Below are 20,232 nucleotides of genomic sequence, written 5' to 3' on the forward strand. Positions count from 1 at the left end.
ATGTCGGGGAGCAAGAAGGAGAGTCGGAGTATGCAGGGCAGTGCTGGGCTGGGCTCCTTCACAGTGGCCGTGGCTGGGCTCCGGAAATGTTAGTAACAGCTCCTTGGGCTTCTTACGTGCCTCATTTACATATAAAAAATTGTTTTGTTTTGCTTTTTTACACAAAAAAAAGCACAGAGAGCTATGGGGAATGGATATTGCAGCTGCGCTAGCGGAAATCTAGCAGCCCATGTCCTCAGCTCTATACCCAAAACCCAGGTGACAGGTTCCATTTAAGCAATGATATGTAATGTTATGTATTTTACATGCACTAGGTCATTTTATCCAGCAGGGTTGGTAACGGTTGCCAATGGTGGCAGGTAGAGGGTGGATATCCTTTCTTGGTATAAGTGGACTGGTCTAAATTCCTGCCAGGAGGGGGAAGTCTACAGTAGTTAATCAGATCGCTAGAAGGAGAGAGGATGTGAGAGGTTCTGTTCTGATAGTGGGGGGGAGTTAGGAAGCAGCTTGTAGAACATCCACCCCCATGAACCATATCTTTTTCCCCTGAAAGGAAGTTCAGGAACTAGTTACCCTTCTCCTGCAAGAATAAGAACTAAAGACAGCCTCAAATGAAGCCTTGAGATTACAGAAAGCAGAACAAGCAGCGAGATACTGCTTTACAGACACTGCTGCAAGGTGAGGGATTACAGCCAAGACACCATCACTTATCCAACAACCACTAGGTCAGTATCATCTAAGTGCAGAATTGACATTATCTAACGTGCAACCATACCCCCTCATCTGGTGCCACAAGTTATATTTCTGTAAATAGAGACTGTTGTATGTTTATTTCTGTCCTGATTCACTTCACTGCACCCCAGGGAGCAAGGGCCTGAGGGAATACACAGTGACAACACTTCATCAGGGCCATTGTCACTCCTACCCTCTGCAGAGGCTCCACAGGGGGTTGCTGCACATGCAAACCAACATATGTATGCAATGTTAATTACAGCCATAAGTCATATATGATTATAATGACCTATTTCAACACGTTACCGTTGCTTAAAGAAAAAAAGATTTTCTGATCTATAGAGGAAAACTGTAGAAACCTATAATTGGACACAAAATTTCACATATGAAAAATACTAAAACATTACATGATAGAAGACATGAAATACGTATCTATGTATCATGTTTCATCACACTAATCAACTGTTAGATATTTGTAGATAAGCTTTTTATAGCTTTCTTATCAAACTTATGACAAGGTTTGATGTTGTGCAAGGAGGGTGGACTTCCAGATTAGATCACATGCAGATGAGCCCTGGTGTATAAAGCTGGTGTGTTGTCACTGCATGTCATAATCTGGATCAGGGGTGGCACGGCTATTGTTCTACACACTGTGGTCCAGCACATAGGTCCTGTGAGCAGCTACAACTTGTATTGTAAGTACTAACGTTTCTTGCATTTTTCTACTTTGTATGATGTTGCTATATTACATTATAGGCTGTCACATACAGTAACTTACATATAATACATATAAGCCATAAATTGTGGGAGAGATTAATAAAAACCGGTGTAAAGGAAAACTGGCTTAGCTGCCCATAGCAACCAATCCAATTTCACAATTTTTTTCAGAGCTCCCTTGGAACACGAAAGGATCAGTCTGATTGGTTCTTAAGGGCAACTAAGGGTCCATTCACACGTCCGTAAGTGTCCTGCGGATCCGCAAAACACGGACACTGGAAATGTGCATTGCGCAGCTTGCGGACCGCACATCGCCGGCACTATAATAGAAAATGCCTAATCTTGTTCGCAATTGCGGACAATAGGACATGTTCTATTTTTTTTGAGGAAGCGGAAGTGCGGATCCACAAATGCGGAAAGCACATTCCGGCCCCATTGAAAATTAATGGCTCTACACCCGGTCCGCAAAATTGCGGAACGGATGCTGACCCATTTTCCAGATGTGTGAATGGACCCTAAGCCAGTTTTCCTTTGTGTCAATCTCCCTCAATGTGTCTATGCCAAGAACAACATCCTAGTGATGTTACGTTGGAGGATCTATTAGGTTGATGTTAAGGGAAATATTCATTGATATTTTGGATAATACCAATAATTATTATTTCTAAATAGGCTTGAGTCATCTAGAGATGACTCCGCCTATTTATACTATAAAACCTCTGTTGCCTTACTCTATTACTGAACTACCTGTGACACTACTATTATGGCAGCAATTACAATATTACAATATAAGACTACACACTGTACTTTGAATTCAAAAATATATCTACACACACACCACAGAACAGTAATATAAACACAATACAAACCTAACTACACAATTCAATTCCCAATTCCACCCCCCACACATACAATCTATACATTACACTGACACACAAATACCAGCAACCCACCCACCTGGCTACACACTGTCCCTATGGGGTACCAGGGGTTACATGCAGGCCAGGGGTAGCAGTGGCACTGCAAGGGTTAACACAGGGTTCTGGGAATGCAGGGGTATATATATATATATATATATATATATATATATATATATATTTTATAGATACACACACACATAAACCTGGGGCATAAATGTGCAGCAATAAGCCCACATACATATATCATGCTGACACAAGTGTGAATATATACATATATATAGTACAGACCAAAAGTTTGGACACACCTGTTAGTTCCTGATAATTGCCTGCTCATTAGAGGATGTGAGAGTACATATACAGCACAGACCAAAAGTTTGGACACGCCTTCTCATTCAAAGAGTTATCTTTATTTTCATGACTATGAAAATTGTAGATTCACACTGAAGGCATCAAAACTATGAATTAACATATGTGGAATTATATACATAACAAACAAGTGTGAAACAACTGAAAATATATTATATTTTAGGTTCTTCAAAGTAGCCACCTTTTGCTTTGATTACTGCTTTGCACACTCTTGGCATTCTCTTGATGAGCTTCAAGAGGTAGTCACCTGAAATAGTCTTCCAACAGTCTTGAAGGAGTTCCCAGAGATGCTTAGCACTTGTTGGCCCTTTTGCCTTCACTCTGCGGTCCAGCTCATCCCAAACCATCTCGATTGGGTTCAGGTCCGGTGACTGTGGAGGCCAGGTCATCTGGCGCAGCACCCCATCACTCTCCTTCATGGTCAAATAGTCCTTACACAGCCTGGAGGTGTGTTTCGGGTTATTGTCCTGTTGAAAAATAAATGATGGTCCAACTAAGCGCAAACCGGATGGAATAGCATGCCGCTGCAAGATGCTGTGGTAGCCATGCTGGCTCAGTATGCCTTCAATTTTGAATAAATCCCCAACAGTGTCACCAGCAAAGCACCCCCACACCATCACACCTCCTCCTCCATGCTTCAAGGTGGGAACCAGGCATGTAGAGTCCATCCGTTCACCTTTTCTGTGTCGCACAAAGACACAGTGGTTGGAACCAAAGATCTCAAATTTGGACTCATCAGACCAAAGCACAGATTTCCACTGGTCTAATGTCCATTCCTTGTGTTCTTTAGCCCAAACAAGTCTCTTCTGCTTGTTGCCTGTCCTTAGCAGTGGTTTCCTAGCAGATGTTCTACCATGAAGGCCTGATTCACACAGTCTCCTCTTAACAGTTGTTCTAGAGATGTGTCTGCTGCAAGAACTCTGTGTGGCATTGACCTGGTCTCTAATCTGAGCTGCTGTTAACCTGCGATTTCTGAGGCTGGTGACTCGGATGAACTTATCCTCTGCAGCATAGGTGACTCTTGGTCTTCCTTTCCTGGGGCGGTCCGCATGTGAGCCAGTTTCTTTGTAGTGCTTGATGGTTTTTGTGACTGCACTTGGGGACACTTTCAAAGTTTTCCCAATTTTTCGGACTGACTGACCTTCATTTCTTAAAGTAATGATGGCCACTTGTTTTTCTTTACTTAGCTGCTTTTTTCTTGCCATAATACAAATTCTAACAGTCTATTCAGTAGGACTATCAGCTGTGTATCCACCTGACTTCTCCACAACGCAACTGATGGTCCCAACCCCATTTATAAGGCAAGAAATCCCACTTATTAAACCTGACAGGGCACACCTGTGAAGTGAAAACCATTTCAGGTGACTACCTCTTGAAGCTCATCAAGAGAATGCCAAGAGTGTGCAAAGCAGTAATCAAAGCAAAAGGTGGCTACTTTGAAGAACCTAGAATATGACATATTTTCAGTTGTTTCACACTTTTTTGTTATGTATATAATTACACATGTGTTAATTCATAGTTTTGATGCCTTCAGTGTGAATCTACAATTTTCATAGTCATGAAAATAAAGAAAACTCTTTGAATGAGAAGGTGTGCCAAACTTTTGGTCTGTACTGTATATATATACACATATATATATATATATATATATATATATACACATACACACACACACACACACACACACACACATCCATATCAATGAAGGGGCAGATACACATATACACCCACCTGACTTCCCTATACAGTTGACCATTTCTTTCAAAGTCTATACGGTAAAACGTATTTATATGTCCCTCATCTACCTGGGGGCTCTACTTTAAATTTATCAATAATATTAAAAGATGTCTAGTTATCTAGTTACTTACATATAGATGGTTGTACATCCTTAGGCTGCTTTCACACTAGCGTTCGGGTGTCCGCTCGTGAGCTCCGTTTGAAGGGGCTCACGAGCGGACCCGAACGCAGCCGTCCAGCCCTGATGCAGTCTGAATGGAGCGGATCTGCTCAGACTGCATCAGTCTGGTGGCGTTCAGCCTCCGCTCCGCTCGCCTCCGCACGGACAGGCGGACAGCTGAACGCTGCTTGCAGCGTTCGGGTGTCCGCCTGGCCGTGCGGAGGCGTGCGGATCCGTCCAGACTTACAATGTAAGTCAATGGGGACGGATCCGTTTGAAGATGCCACAATATGGCTCAATCTTCAAGCGGATCCGTCCCCCATTGACTTTACATTGAAAGTCTGGACGGATCCGTCCGAGGCTATTTTCACACTTAGCTTTTTTTTGCTAATATAATGCAGACGGATCCGTTCTGAACGGAGCCTCCGTCTGCATTATTACGATCGGATCCGTTCAGAACGGATCCGATCGAACGCTAGTGTGAAAGTAGCCTTAAAGGGTTGGTATACCTTTGGTGGAGGGGCATTAGCAACCCCCCCCCCTCCCCCTCTTCTTGGCCAGGCCTATGAAGGGAAGCATAAATACATGCTTCCCACTCCTATCATCAGCTGCTCTGCCACTCTGTTTTGACGCTGCTGTAGCCAATTGCTGGCTGCAATTGTGACCTGCTACCCTTGCATCACATCAACATTTGGCATGACACAAGGAGGGGGGGGGGGGAGCTCACTGCTGTGACCAAAAATTGGCTGCAGCAGCGTTAAAAAGGAAGTTTATTTCCTGAGAGCGTAGCACCCAAGGCTGGGGAGTGGGGAGCCAGCAGTGGGAAGTACAAAAGTAAGGTTGCAAAAAAACAACAACACACCAACGTGCACAACCTCTTTAAATGCTATGAGCACCTTTGAATGAGTTTATATTTATAAATGTATTGTATTTATTTTGGGCTAAAAAACCTGTTTCCAGTTGGAACAGATTGTTCTATGTGAACAGGGATCTGCTGCCCAGAATCAATGAGCCTGTATGGGGACAAGTGATCGCATCCCCAAACAGTGAAGGAGAAGCTAGGTTCACCTCTTCAGCAGAGGTTCTGTCCACAAAATGCCTGTATTCATGCCAGAAACACAATTGACCATGGCTACAGCAATACAGTGAATGGCAGCACTTAGCTGCACGTTTATTGGCTGCAGGGAGGCGATTCGAACATCGCGCTCGAGCACATGCTCGCCCAACACTAATAAGGAGATATCACCTTTGTCTATAGATAAGACAAGATCCACCATTCACAATAGTTATGCTCACATTGTGGCTTGCGTCATAATAGCTCTCCTACTTGTGGCCCCTCACTGTAGTTATTCCCACACATCACAGTAGTTATGCCCACCTTTGTGCCCCTTCACAGTAGTTATGCCCCAGTCACAGTAATACTCATGCAGTGTCCCAGGGGGTCAGTAGTGTATGCTGGGCTTTGTAGTGCAGATTGACCACTAACCTGGGATCCACTGTCGTCTTCAATTTTGGTCAAATACTGGAACAGGCAGGTATTAAAAGTTCGTGACGCCAGTGTCAATTAAACGGTGACACGCCGTGTAGGGTATGGTAAAAGAATGAAGCAAGCATAGGATAGCCAACAAAAACTGGAACATTTACTGAATATCAGTGAATACAGCTGGTTCTGGGGAGTACAGAATGGCCGGTCTTAGCAAGGCATTATACAGAGTGTTGATTACAGGAGATGCAGTACAGGCGGCTTGCACACTATTCCTGACTGGTCCTGCTACATGTGACTTTCTCTCCAAGGTCTAATGCCCTTTATCTGGCGTACCCTTGAAGCTGTCCTTATCTAGTACCTCCTCTGCTGTCTTGAGTACCTCTTGCTTTGTCTGATCGGCCTCTGTGGTATTCTGTGTCTTCAGGCTGATTAGCTATGCCCTTCTGACTTCTATGCATACGGACTCAGGAGGGAACCCTCTCTGCACTGAGTCTGGAAACTTCTAACTTCCTGAGCTAGGCCCTAGCCTATTTATACTGAACTGGGGGCTCCCTCTGCTGGCTGTGATAAGGATTGCCGGTAACCGGCCTGACTGGCTTAAAGGGAACTACGCACTCAAATCTTAGCAGTGTCGGGTAGCCTACCCGTATGCTGCACACCCCCAGACTTTAACGTGAGTAAGGCCTCGTACTCACACACATGCCTGAACCAACATAAGCTGATGCATAATTTAAACATTACATTATAAATATAATAAACAACTATTTCACATAAAAATATAACATTTGCACTAAATGACGCAAGAAAAAGGGGCGTCTTCTTTCTTCTTAGGCACGGCCGCTGACCTGGCACAGCGGACTTAAGGTGAACCAGGTTAGTCTATTTTTCTTGACTGAAGTATAATAGGGAACTACACAGGGTTTCCCCGTGGGTGTAGAACAGGCAAGGGCTCACGTGGAGGAGTCCATTCTTGCGCACAAACATCAAGCAGGCTATTTCCGATAGTAACTGTTCGGGAGAAGACACCACCAGCATAGTCAAAGTCTCTTAAATGGACTGGCGGACGTCCCCTGGTCATCCGGGTGGACCTTCTCAACACAGGGGTTTCCTCTTCCCTTAGCACCGAGGTAGAAGAGAGAGGAGCAACAGGAGGATCTCCATCCGTGAGACCTTGGTCAGGAACAACGGGAACAACAGGAACAACAGGATCCACTAGAGGGGGAACTGGATCCGGGGCATCTTGAACCGGCTCTTCTGGAAGTAAAGGTACAGTAGGTGCTGGAGCGGGCACCAACAAGTTCAACCATGGTGTCAGAAGCCAATGCATGGGATCAGCGTCATACCTTAGATTTCGGACAGCCTGCATAGGATCCTCGGGCTGTATCGATGACTCTGACACAGGGGTTTCAGATATAGAACTCTCGGCACTGGGTCCTGGTGTCAGGCAGAGCTTTAACCGGTTTCGGTGTACAATTTGGGATCCCCTGCCCTCCCGGGTGATCTCATAAGTGTGAGTTCCAACATTTGGGATTGCAGTGACAACATAAGGGCTTTGCTCCCATTTACTGTCCAGTTTACTGGTACGGCGGTTATTTTTTAACCATACCACAGCCCCTATTGTCAAGGGTTCAGCATGGGCTGCTTGGTCATAGTCTCTCTGCTGCCGGTCTCTGGCATAGTCCATACGTTCCTGAACAATAGCTTGGGCCGTATTCAATCGCCTTTGGTGTTCAGCAACCCAGTCGGTATTAGGGAATGGGTTGATGCAATCAGGTACGAGTACATCCAAGGAGTGGTCAGCAGGCAATAACCCTTGGCGCCCAAACATCAAATAAAAGGGGGTATACCCGGTGGAACAGTGTATGGTATGATTGTATGTGAACATGAGCTGTGGCAACAGATTAGGCCAATCTCCCCTGGTTTCAGGAGGCACGGTCCTCAGCATCTCTATCAAGGTCTGATTCATTTTTTCACATAATCCATTACCTTGCGGATGGTAGGCCGTCGTCCGGATCTTCTTACAGTTGTGCAGGCGGCACAGTTCATGGAACAGGTGGGACTCAAAAGCAGGACCTTGATCGGTGAGGATCTTTTCTGGACAACCGTAGGGCAGGAGGAAGTGTTTCCAGAACAGTTCGGCTGTAGTCTTGGCTGTCTGGTCTCTCACAGGCACCGCTACAACAAACTTAGTGAAATGGTCAATAATAGTCATAGCGTACACATACCCTGAGCGACTAGGCTCCAGTTTCACATGGTCGATGGCGACAAGTTCAAGAGGACGAGTACTTACAATGGGTCTCAGTGGTGCCCTCTGATCATGGTGTTCACCTCGTTTCAAGGCACAGGCTACACACTCCCGACACCACTTCTCCATGTCTTCTCTCATGCCCACCCAGTAAAACCGCTGGCGGATATTTGCCTCAGTCTTTTGGACCCCAAAGTGACCGGATTGATTGTGGTACATCTCCAACACCATACCTGCATCTCGTCGGGGTATGAGAATTTGATGCACTCTTTCGTTGGACACTGGGTCTAGGCTTCTCCGTAGCAACAGGCCCTTTTGTATGAAGAGTTGATGGCGCTGTCTCCACAGTTTGATGAGCTCAGGATCTGTACTCTTACGCCGAATCCTCTCAGGGGTTCTGCCACTGGTAATGAAGTCCAACAATTCACCCAGCACTCTACTTTCAGACTGTAGTTTCACCCACCTTTCTTCTTTGAGTTCCGGCCTACTGGGGGGTGAAGGAACTGCAGCTCTGTTACTGGTAGCCCGAGCCTGATCCTGTTGAGCAAATTTATGGTAGAAGGCCGGCATTTCTACATCTTCCCAAGCATCTCGCACATCATCAGGAGCTGTCTCTGTGGGAAGTCTGGATAAAGCATCAGCATTGTCGTTAGTACGTCCAGCGCGATATTTTACAGAGAAATCATAGTTGGCGAGACGAGAGGCCCATCTTTGCTCCAAAGCCCCCAATTTAGCTGTATTTAGATGTGCCAGAGGGTTATTATCAGTGAATGCAATGAATGGGGTAGCGGCTAGATAATCTTTGAATTTTTCCGTCACTGCCCACACTAATGCCAGGAACTCTAGTTTGAAGGAACTATAATTCTGGTCATTTTTCTCAGCTCCTTTCAGGGAGCGGCTTGCATAAGCTATCACTCTTTCTTTTCCCTCTTGAATCTGGGCTAACACAGCCCCCAGGCCTCGCTTGCTAGCATCAGTATACAGATGGAAGGGCTTGCTGTAGTCGGGATAACCTAACACGGGAGGCTCGGTCAGTTTCTTTTTTAACAACTGGAACGCTATCTCTCTCTCTTCATTCCACTCAATGAGCACTGGAGTTCTAGGACTTTTCTTGGGCTGCCCCCTCAAGAGTTCCTGGATAGGATCGGCTATTTGAGCAAAATGGGGGATGAAACGTCTATAGTAGCCGGCAAAACCCAGGAAACCCCTCACCTCTTTGACGGTAGTGGGTACCGGCCAGTTACGGACAGCCGCTAACTTATCAGGGTCAGGCTGTACGCCCTCTCCGCTTACCACATGCCCCAGGTATTTTACCGCAGGTTTGAGCAAGTGGCATTTAGATGGCTTTACCTTCAGGCCATATTTGACAAGGATTTCAAAGACCTCTGCTAAGTGTTTCAGGTGGTCTTCATATGTTTTTGAGTACACAATGACGTCATCTAGATACAGCAGCACTGTTTCGAAGTTTTTGTGACCCAAACACCGCTCCATTAGTCTCTGGAAAGTTCCTGGGGCATTACATAACCCGAACGGCATACAATTAAATTCAAACAGGCCCATGGGAGTGGTGAAAGCAGTCTTTTCCCTATCTGCCGGGGCCATGGGTACTTGCCAGTAGCCACTGGTCAAGTCCAATGTGGAGAAATAGGCAGCGGAGCCCAGAGCAGTTAGTGACTCTTCAATGCAGGGTAGTGGGTACGCGTCTTTGTGGGTTATTTGGTTAATTTTTCTATAGTCCACGCAGAAACGGATACCACCATCCTTCTTCTTTACAAGGACCAGGGGTGCCGCCCACGGGCTACGACTGTCCCGGATTACATTAGAGTCTTTCATCTCTTGGATCATTTCTTTTACAGTCTGATATGAAGTAGGCGGTAAGGGTCGGTATCTCTCCTTGATAGGAGGATGAGAGCCAGTAGGTATGGTGTGTTGTATGGCACTAACCTCTCCATAATCAGCAGCATGTTTACTGAAGGCCTGGTGGTGCTCTCTGACAAGCCGTAGTATCCCTTCTTGTTGATGTTGGGGGGTAGTCTCGTCCCCGACATGTAGCTCTTCCCACCAGGGTACCTGTGACTGGGGCACCGGCGGACATCCGCTGCCTGCAGCTGGCGGCTTTTCTGTCACTGGAAGACGGATGATGTCTTGGAAGAACACCTGAGAAAGCTGGGCAACAGGGTAATGCTTAGTAAGCGCAACAGGATGATCACTCAGGTTAATCAGACGGACAGGTACTTTACCTTGGGAGACGTTCACCAGGCACTTGGCAGCTCTCACATAAGGGTAGTTCTCCATCTGGATTGGCTCCACCAGGGCTGGATAATCTTGGCCTTGGACTCCCAGGACAGCACGACACCATAAGAGAGTTTGGGAATTAGGAGGCAAAGTCACAGGCTTATTATCACGAATCTTGGCAGTACAAATTTCTCCTTTCCCGTTAGCAAACCTCTGCTGGGCACTTAACACAGTGATAGTCTTTTGAATCACCCTCTTGGACGCAGAGGAAGCGGTGGGCAGAGTCTGGTGTAATACGGCAAGTATTTCAGCATAACAGTTTTTGAAGACATTGGTGCCTAGAATGACAGGATGTCCTCCTCTGTCGCCGGCCTGTACTACTATCACCCCCTGTTGAGGCAAGGTTACTTCTCCCACCTGCAGGGTGGGTTCCCAGTATCCATGGATCTTTACCGGTTTGCCATTGCTGGCGATAATCTCTACCCAGGATTCAGGCGGCTGGGTCAATTGATTGGTGTCCCAGAATCTTTCAAAGGCGGGCAGCTGAATAGTAGTGACCTGAGACCCAGTATCTAATAGGGCTTCAAAGGGGACCCCGTTAATCTCCACATTGATTTTAGGATGGGATCCTACATACCGTGGCATCCAATTTGGATCTTTTGGACCTAGTGTTCTACCTCCCGAGGGGTGGTCCTCAGCCTCAGGGGTTGCCCGTTTAACTGCCAGCAAGTGGATTCTGTGTGTCCCATCTTTTTGCAGTATGTACACACGGGCCGCTGGCGACCCCTATTGCGCCTCCCAGGATCCCTGGGGTGAGTCTCTTGGTATGGAGGTGGGAACGGCTTAGAGGGTGACAGGAACTCTTCTTCTGACATCATAGGTTTTTCCCATTCCTCCATTTTTCTGCACACTCTCTCTAGGCTTTTAGTGAGGTGATTTACTTGCTCTGTCAGCATGGCGATAGTATCGGTAGCTGTAGCTTGAACAGCTTGACCGGCCTCAGCTCGGTTAATAATAAACGGTTTTGACCTGCAGGCTGATAACTCAGGTGGGGTGCTCAACTCTGTAGATACTGCTGACCCCAGAATTTTTATAGCCAGTTCTTTAAAGTCCAGAAAGGTACTGTTAGGGTGTTGGGCGGACAGCATCTTTAATTGGGTCCTTATTTGCTCACTAGACACTCCGGTAATAAATTGTTCCCTCAGGGTCTGATCCTGGTTATCAGCTTCCTTGGGATCTATCTGAATTACAGCCCCCAAAGCCTCCTGAAGTGATAGGGCATAGTCACGGAGGGACTCACCGGACTTCTGTTTCTTGCCAAAGAAGTGCATCTTTATCTCTGAGGCAGTCCTCGTTTCAAAAGTGGCCCTGAGGCGGGTGAATATCTGCTCCAGAGTACTCCTTTCAGCAGCAGGCCAGGATAATACCTCTCTGCGGGCAGCCCCCTCCAGTTGCGCTAGCAAGATTTCCATTTGCTGATCGGCATTTATGGGGTACAGTTTGAATAAGGCCAGCAACTTTTCTTTAAAGTCTCTTAGGGTATGGACCTCTCCGTTATAGCGGGGAAACCATGGGGCCCCAAAGTAGTAAGGCATGGTAAAGGGCATCATGCTGGGGGCTATAGGATGATTAGGAGCCGCAAGCTCTCCCGGGTCCGGCCGCTCGGCAACTCCCGGATCTGACATGTTAACTTATTACAAGGTGGCCGCTGGTGACTAAAGGGGCCGGAACAATCCCCTTCCCTCCGGATACAAGTTCTTACCGGTTTCGCCGGGTGTGCGCAGGCCAAATCTCGTGAGACTCCGGACGTCCTGTGTACGCGGTGACGTTGCTGACGCAGGAGAAGCAGGGCCGCGGCGGTGTGATGATGAAGAGGGGCGGGATTCTCTGTGTCTTTGAAGGGATCCGCCCACGGAGGTCCTCAGCAGCGCGGGAAACTTTACTCCAGGCGGCCGGTGGCCATCTTGATCACGATTCCCTGACAGCAAGCAGGGTGTTGCAAAGTCCAATAAATCACAGTCCACAAATACGATTTTCTCTCTGGGGGTAGCGCAACACAGTACAGCGTCTTTGATTCCTCCCAGGCACAATTTCAATCCACCGGCTTGGAAATAAAGGGTACAGTCCTCGCAATACGGTGGTGGAATAGTTAAAGCACACAGTTCACACTTCTCTGCACTGTAGAAGTATGCGGATCCTGTTCGTGACGCCAAAAAGAGCGATGCAGTGTCCCAGGGGGTCAGTAGTGTATGCTGGGCTTTGTAGTGCAGATTGACCACTAACCTGGGATCCACTGTCGTCTTCAATTTTGGTCAAATACTGGAACAGGCAGGTATTAAAAGTTCGTGACGCCAGTGTCAATTAAACGGTGACACGCCGTGTAGGGTATGGTAAAAGAATGAAGCAAGCATAGGATAGCCAACAAAAACTGGAACATTTACTGAATATCAGTGAATACAGCTGGTTCTGGGGAGTACAGAATGGCCGGTCTTAGCAAGGCATTATACAGAGTGTTGATTACAGGAGATGCAGTACAGGCGGCTTGCACACTATTCCTGACTGGTCCTGCTACATGTGACTTTCTCTCCAAGGTCTAATGCCCTTTATCTGGCGTACCCTTGAAGCTGTCCTTATCTAGTACCTCCTCTGCTGTCTTGAGTACCTCTTGCTTTGTCTGATCGGCCTCTGTGGTATTCTGTGTCTTCAGGCTGATTAGCTATGCCCTTCTGACTTCTATGCATACGGACTCAGGAGGGAACCCTCTCTGCACTGAGTCTGGAAACTTCTAACTTCCTGAGCTAGGCCCTAGCCTATTTATACTGAACTGGGGGCTCCCTCTGCTGGCTGTGATAAGGATTGCCGGTAACCGGCCTGACTGGCTTAAAGGGAACTACGCACTCAAATCTTAGCAGTGTCGGGTAGCCTACCCGTATGCTGCACTCACCTTTGTGCCCCTTTCGGTTATACCCCATTTGTACCCCCCCCCCCTCAGTAGTTATGTCCATTTTTTTGCTCCCTCACTGTAGTTATGGCCAGATATGTGCCCCCTCACACACTGTTGCTGATCCCTGTAGTACATTCTGTTTTTCATATTGCTTTGAAAAGCAGTTTGAGCACAATTTGTCCAATCTGTTTGGATCTATCAGGAAAAATAGAATGAGATTATTCTACGTTTCCCATCCACACTGATGACTCAAAGATCCAATGTAGAAGTTTCCAAGCATACTAAAGACTAAGAATTAATAGGATCAGAATCATGTTGGTGCAGAGTATATAAGGGGATTGTCAAAACAACAAACACTTGTCGTCATCACAAGAAGCTTTTAGTTCTAAAATATTTCAACAGAAAAAGTCATTTTCTCACAAGTGGCACTTGAATGATATGAAATACAAACAGCAGCATCTCAAGGCAGGCTAATAGGGAGTATTTAAGTAGGTTTCCTTTCACCCCTCCAAGATTTGTGGGGATTAACAGGTGCATTTAAAAAATATGGCTTCTATGAGCAGGGTGCACTTAGCCTTTCTGCTGCCTAAGGGAAAATTGAAACGGCGCACCCCCTCCCCATGCCGAATTCTTAACCTAACCCCTTCCCTCCAGCCCTACTGTTAAAGACATACTTGCAAAACATTACATACAGTTTTACAAAACATACAGGATAAGGCCTCATGCACACGGGCGTTGTTTTGGTCCGCATCCGAGCCGCAGTTTTGGCGGCTCGGATGTGGACCCATTCACTTCAATGGGGCCACAAAACATGCGGACAGCACTCTGCATGCGGCTCTTTGCCGCTTCAAGTGTGGCTCCAGTGGTGGAGATGGGAAGCAGCTGCGCAGCCTAATAGAGAACATGGCATGTGCCACTAAGCGCGTACCATGTTCTCTTCACTAGCACAGTGGAGAAGGAGGGAGTCCGTCCCTCCCTTCCCATTGTGACGCGGCTGCCCCTGCCACCAATGGGGAGATAGCAAGGAGGAGAAGGGGAGCGGCTGTGGCCACTGCACCACCAATGAATGTAGTTAACACATGAATTCAAGTATATGAGGCAGCGGGTGGCAGCAGCAGTATCGTATACCCGGCCTCAATAGCGGGGCATGCGATCCCTCGAACCGCGGAAATTAACCACTCATGTGCCGCATGCCCCGTTTTCAAAGACGGATATACGATACCACTGCCGGCACCCGTTGCCTCCTATACTTGATTTAATGTGTTAATTACATTCATTGGTGGTGCAGTGTGCCCCCCCCCCCAGTATTATAAATTCTGACCATTGGTGACACAGTGCCCCCCCCCCCCCCAAGTATTAGTATCATTGGTGGCAGTGGCCACAGGGTCCCCTCCTACCTCTTTATTGGTGGCAGTTCCGATCGTAGCCCCAGCAGTGTAATCCTGGAGCTGTGATCTGTTACCATGGCAGCCAGGACGCTACTGAAGCTCTGGCTGCCATAGTCAGCTCCCTGCTGCTGTGTGTACTATGCACAGGTCAGCAGGAACAGTGTGAAATCCTATTCACCCTAATGGAGCTCTATTAGGGTGAATAGGACAAGGGCTCTAGCCCCTAAGGGGGCGAATAGTAAATAAAAAAAAAGTTAAAAACACCAAAATACTAAAAGTTTAGCTTGCTCCCTATCCCAATTTTACATATGAAAACTTACAATAAAAAATAAACATATTACATATTGCCATGCCCGAAAAAGTGTGAACTATTAAAATATTAAAAAATATTTCCTATGTGGTGAACGCCGTAACAAAAAAAGCACAAAAAAACTAAATACAACCGTGCGATGTATAGCTTGTTGCTCCTGATAAGCATACTTTTTTTTTTCCTGGCTTTTTTTCCTGTCTGTAAAGTTGGCCACCCCTGATGTAGACATTCTCTTTCCTTATCTTCTCCATTCAGACCAGACCGCCATGATGATTTCTCTCAGCCATCTTTTGTCTCTCCTGAGTTTCACAAGCCAAGATCTCCGTTTCCTACTTTTCCATCATCCTCCTACCTTCTGAACACCCCATACTGCCACCCCCAATACCATACTGCAGAAATGGAATCCCCCTGAGAATACTAGTACCACACAGATAAGGCTTCCTTTAATAATTTCCACACAGTGCCCTCCAAATTAACTGCGCTCAGCAAAGCATTGTGCCAAGCTGATACTATTCCAGGCTCCCCCCCCCCCCCCCCCACAGTAATAGTGCTCCAAAAGATCCCACCTATAGTTATAATTATTTTCCAGAGTGCACAGTGGTAACCATGCCTCCAAATAGTAATGTCTCCCATTGTGCCCCAGAAGCAAAAATACCCCCATAGTGCCCATGCTAGTTATCATGTTCCCCATAGTCTCCCACCATAATTACCCCAGTAGTAATAATTCCCCTTATAATTCCCCTTATAATGCCCCTGTGTGCCAATAGAAGAAAATACCCCCTTATAATGTGTGCCAAAACAAAAAATGTCCCCTCATAATGTGTGCCAGTAGGAAAAATTTCTTTTATAACATGTGCCAGTACAAAAATAGCCTGTTTTAATGCCCTCGGTAGAACTAATGTCCCCATAGTACCCCCCTTATAACGTATGCAGTAGAAAAAAAATATTCCCTATTATGTGTGACAGTACAAAAATGTCCCTTTTTAGTCCCCCAATAAAACTAATGTGCCCATAGTGCCCCCCAGTTATAATAATGCCTGCCCCAGCCCTGTAAAGGCCCAATAGGCCAAAGAAAAACAACAAACTGAAATACTTATCTAAACGCCGCTGTCAGTATTCTGTGCAGGACACAGGCCTCTTCCAGTCTGTCCTGAGCTGTGCCCTGCTACGGTGGGCCTATCTGTGAGGGATGATACAGCAGGGAGATGAAACAACAAATATAGCAAAGCCCTATAATAGTGCATATTTCTATCATCCTTAAAGGGAAATCAGAAAATGACCTATTGTTTAAATCACATTTTTAACCCGTAGAGGACCTCCATCATACATGTATGGCGCTGGTGAACGTAACTTAAAGGGGTTGTCCGGGTTCAGAGCTGAACCCGGACATACCCTTATTTTCACCCCGGCAGCCCTCCTGAGCCTGGCATCGGAGCATCTCATGCTCCGATGCGCTCCCGTGCCCTGCGCTAGATCGCGCAGGGCACAGGCTCTTGTGTTTACAATAACACACTGCCGGGCGGTAACTTCCGCCCAGCAGTGTGTTCGGTGACGTCACCGGCTCTGAGGGGCGGGCTTTAGCTCTGCCCTAGCCGTTTTACTGGCTAGGGCAGAGCCAAATCCCGCCCATCAGTGCCGGTGACGTCACCGGGGTTCCTGTCAGCCCCATAGAGAGCCCCGGTACATCACCGGAACTCAGAAAATGCCTTTGCCCTGCGCGATTTAGCGCAGGGCAAAGGAGAGCATCGGAGCATGAACTGCTCCGATGCTCATGTCAGGGGGGCTGCCAGGGGGAAAATGGAGGGCTGTCCAGGTTCAGCTCTGAACCTGGACAACCCCTTTAAGGACCAGCGCCGTACATGTACGGCGGGCTGAACGGGCAGGTGCAGGAGCTGCGCCCGCTCGATGAGCAACACGGACCTGGCAGTCACTGACAGCCGGGCCCCTGTTGCATACGTCGGCATCGGTAAAAACACTGATGCCGGAATATTAACCCCTTGTATGCCGCGGTCAAAGCTGGCCACAGCATGCAGGGGGGTTTGCGGAGGGTACGGGTTCCCTCCGCATCTCCATCGGGTCCCCGCGCTGCAGTGACGGGGAACCGATGGCAGAAAAGACAGCCCGATGCCTTCAATAGGCATCGGGGTTTGCCTTCTACGGAAGTCAATCAAACCGTCATCTCATCCCGCAAGAAATGAGACCCTATCTAAAACAGTCGCAAAAAAATAAATAAATAAATACACACACAATCTAACCTGTCAGATGAACATTGTAAAAAACCAAAAAAAAAAAATTTGTGTCATGGGGTAGAGTCGCGGGTATAAAGATAGAGCGGAGGTGCACCCCCTGAGCTGCCACCCAGTCCCCTGTCCCTGCCTACTTGCACCACCCGCCCTCGGTGACGGGGCGCAACTGGGTGACAGTCCCTGACCTGAGTAAGTGCAAGCAGAGAGATAGAGACAGCAGGGAAGCAGGACAGCCTATGAGAGGTAGCACTAAAGCGGACAGAGAGGTGGAACAAGCAAGGTACCACCAAAAACGGAAGGGCAAGGCGGGTCAACTAGCCGGGGTCAGTCCAGGAGGTCACATCAGTACAAGAGAAGAGGCAAAGACAAACTCCAAAAGCAAGCCGAGGTCAAAATCCGAGAGGTAGCGTCAAGGTTCAGGGAGCAGGCAGAAGAGGTGTCAGGAAGCAGATCAAGGGTCAAATCCAAAAGTAAGCTAAATAACAATAATAATACACAGCCTAAGGGACCAAAATCACAGGCAACCTGTAGCCAGCAGGTTGCCTGTATTTATAGTGGGGAGTGAGGGTCATGTGACGTGGCCAGCGTCACATGACCGACAGACAAACAAGTCGAGCACCGAGTGATCAGCTCGGCGCTCAAGGCAGACCTAGGAGCATGGAGCCTCCCAGCTAGCAAAAGCCGCCCTGGGAACGAGGCTGAACACAGATCCTCGCTCCCGAAGCTAAGCAGCCGGTCTGCGGCTGATGGGAGACCGAGTGCGCTTTCGGTGCCCTGTTACACTGTGCCTTGGTTACCTTGCCTCACAAAAAGTGTAATATAGAGCAACCAAAAATCATATGTACCCTGAAATAGTACCAACAAATCTGCCACCTTATCCCGTAGTTTCCAAAATGTGGACACTGTTTTGGAGTTACTACTCTAGGGGTGCATTAGGGGGGGGGGGTCTTCAAATGTGACATAGTGTAACAATGAATTCACAATTGCTCACCTGAAATGAGGAATCGTCTAGGCCTGGAAGGTAGGTAAGGAGTCCAATGGCTGAGACAATCCGGAGTAGTGGAAGCAAGCAGTGTTGAATAACAGTACGGGTCAGTAAAAGGTAAACACAGCAGTTTTAGGATAAGGCAGAAGCGTGGTCAGGTAACAATCAAAGTTCAGTACACAAGTAAACACAGCAGATTAGGATTAGGCAGAAGTGTGGTCAGGTAACAATCCAAGTTCAGTAAACACAGCAGTTAAGGAGGACACTAGATAGAGGCAGGAAGCACAATAATCTGGCAAGGAGGGAGTGACAAAGTCTGGTTTATATAGGAAGTTCCAATCTGTGGCTGAATAGGAAACTATTAACTTTTTTACCACGATTATGAAGTACAATATGTGACGAGAAAACAATCTCAGAATGGCCTGGATAAGTAAAAGCGTTCCTGGTCCTTAAGTGAAATATGGCAGGGTCCTGAAAGGGTTAAAGAATTTTTGATGGTTATTTTTAATTTTCCATGACAATATTTATATTTAAACAAAAATCATAAAATCCTATGGTTTTCGCACTGGCTACAAAGCCTAATAATAGGCACCATTTCCTGGTCTATACAAATCACTGTACTGCAGTTATCTGCTTATCTGTCATTCTAATCCCGTCTGTAATGATATCACCTCTGTGTATAGATAACATAGGATCATCCACTCACAATAGGTGATTGTCATTGTTCTTTCCTTGTACAATGGTCTCTGCACAGGTCACAGAGCATCCCATACAGGACTGGTGCAAGGATTTTTGCCACCCTAGGCAAAAGCTAATTTTGCCGCCCCCTTGACTCCGCCTATTGACCCGACCCTTTATATATCATTGATAATACACACATCAGCTGCTGCAGAACATCTTTGAGCTCAATGTCTGTTCATCAATGGTGGACATTTACCTCGCAGCCCCTATTCAAAAAGAAGTTCCACAGCAGCTGAGGCGTACATTGTAAATCACATTATCACCGCTGCGCCAGAACCTTCTAGAACATACCACAGCCGCTGCAGAACTTCCTTTTGAAGAGGGCCTGGGAGCTAAATGTCTATCACTGATGAACAGACATAAAACTTAAAGACGTTCTGCAGCAGCTGAGTCTTGTATTAGAAGGTCTCGGAGCTGTCTGGGAATATAACTGATAATACATGCCTCTAATAATACAGCTGCTTCAGAACCTCTTTTGGAAGACGAATTGTGAGATAAATGTCCATCATTGATGAACAGACATAAAGCTAAAAGAGGTTCTGCAGAAGCTGAGCCATGCATTATGAGATGTGGAGGCAACGTGACTTATATAATACACACCTCAGCTGCTGCAGAACCTCTTTGAGCTCAGTGTCTGCTCATCAATTATGGACATTTAGCTCCAAGGCTCTCTTCAAAAAGAGAGCCATGCATTAGGAGCTCTTAGAGCTGTGCTGGGAATATAATTGATAATACATGCCTCAGCTGCTGCAGAAACCCTTTGAGCTCGACATCTGTTTTATGAGTGATGGACATTTAGCTCACAACTTGCCTTCCAAAAGAGGTTCTGCAGCAGCTGAGCCGCGCACTGTGAGATCTGGATGTGATGTGACTTCAGCTGCTGCAGAACCTCTTTTACCCTGTAAATAATGCCAGCAGGGCTGTGTAAGGTGCCGAGATGCAGTACCGCAGCGGTATCCTGAGCGGACGCCAGTCTGGCAGGCAGAGGAAACAATGGCTCCACACTTTGCACGGCAGCAGCAA

General features: G+C 47.0%; 1 protein-coding gene across 1 annotated transcript in view; it reads left to right on the plus strand.

The window, feature by feature from the left end:
- Window positions 1-1,346: 1,346 nt before the first annotated feature.
- Window positions 1,347-20,232, plus strand: part of LOC122942482 (acyl-CoA desaturase-like) — a 63,374-nt gene continuing 44,488 nt past the window's right edge. Inside the window, exon 1 of the mRNA XM_044300132.1 lies at window positions 1,347-1,427. The gene's annotated coding sequence lies outside the window, so the exon portion shown is untranslated. The remainder of the gene's footprint in view (window positions 1,428-20,232) is intronic.

This window comes from Bufo gargarizans, chromosome 6, assembly GCF_014858855.1.
Source record: "Bufo gargarizans isolate SCDJY-AF-19 chromosome 6, ASM1485885v1, whole genome shotgun sequence".
NCBI lineage: Eukaryota > Metazoa > Chordata > Amphibia > Anura > Bufonidae > Bufo > Bufo gargarizans.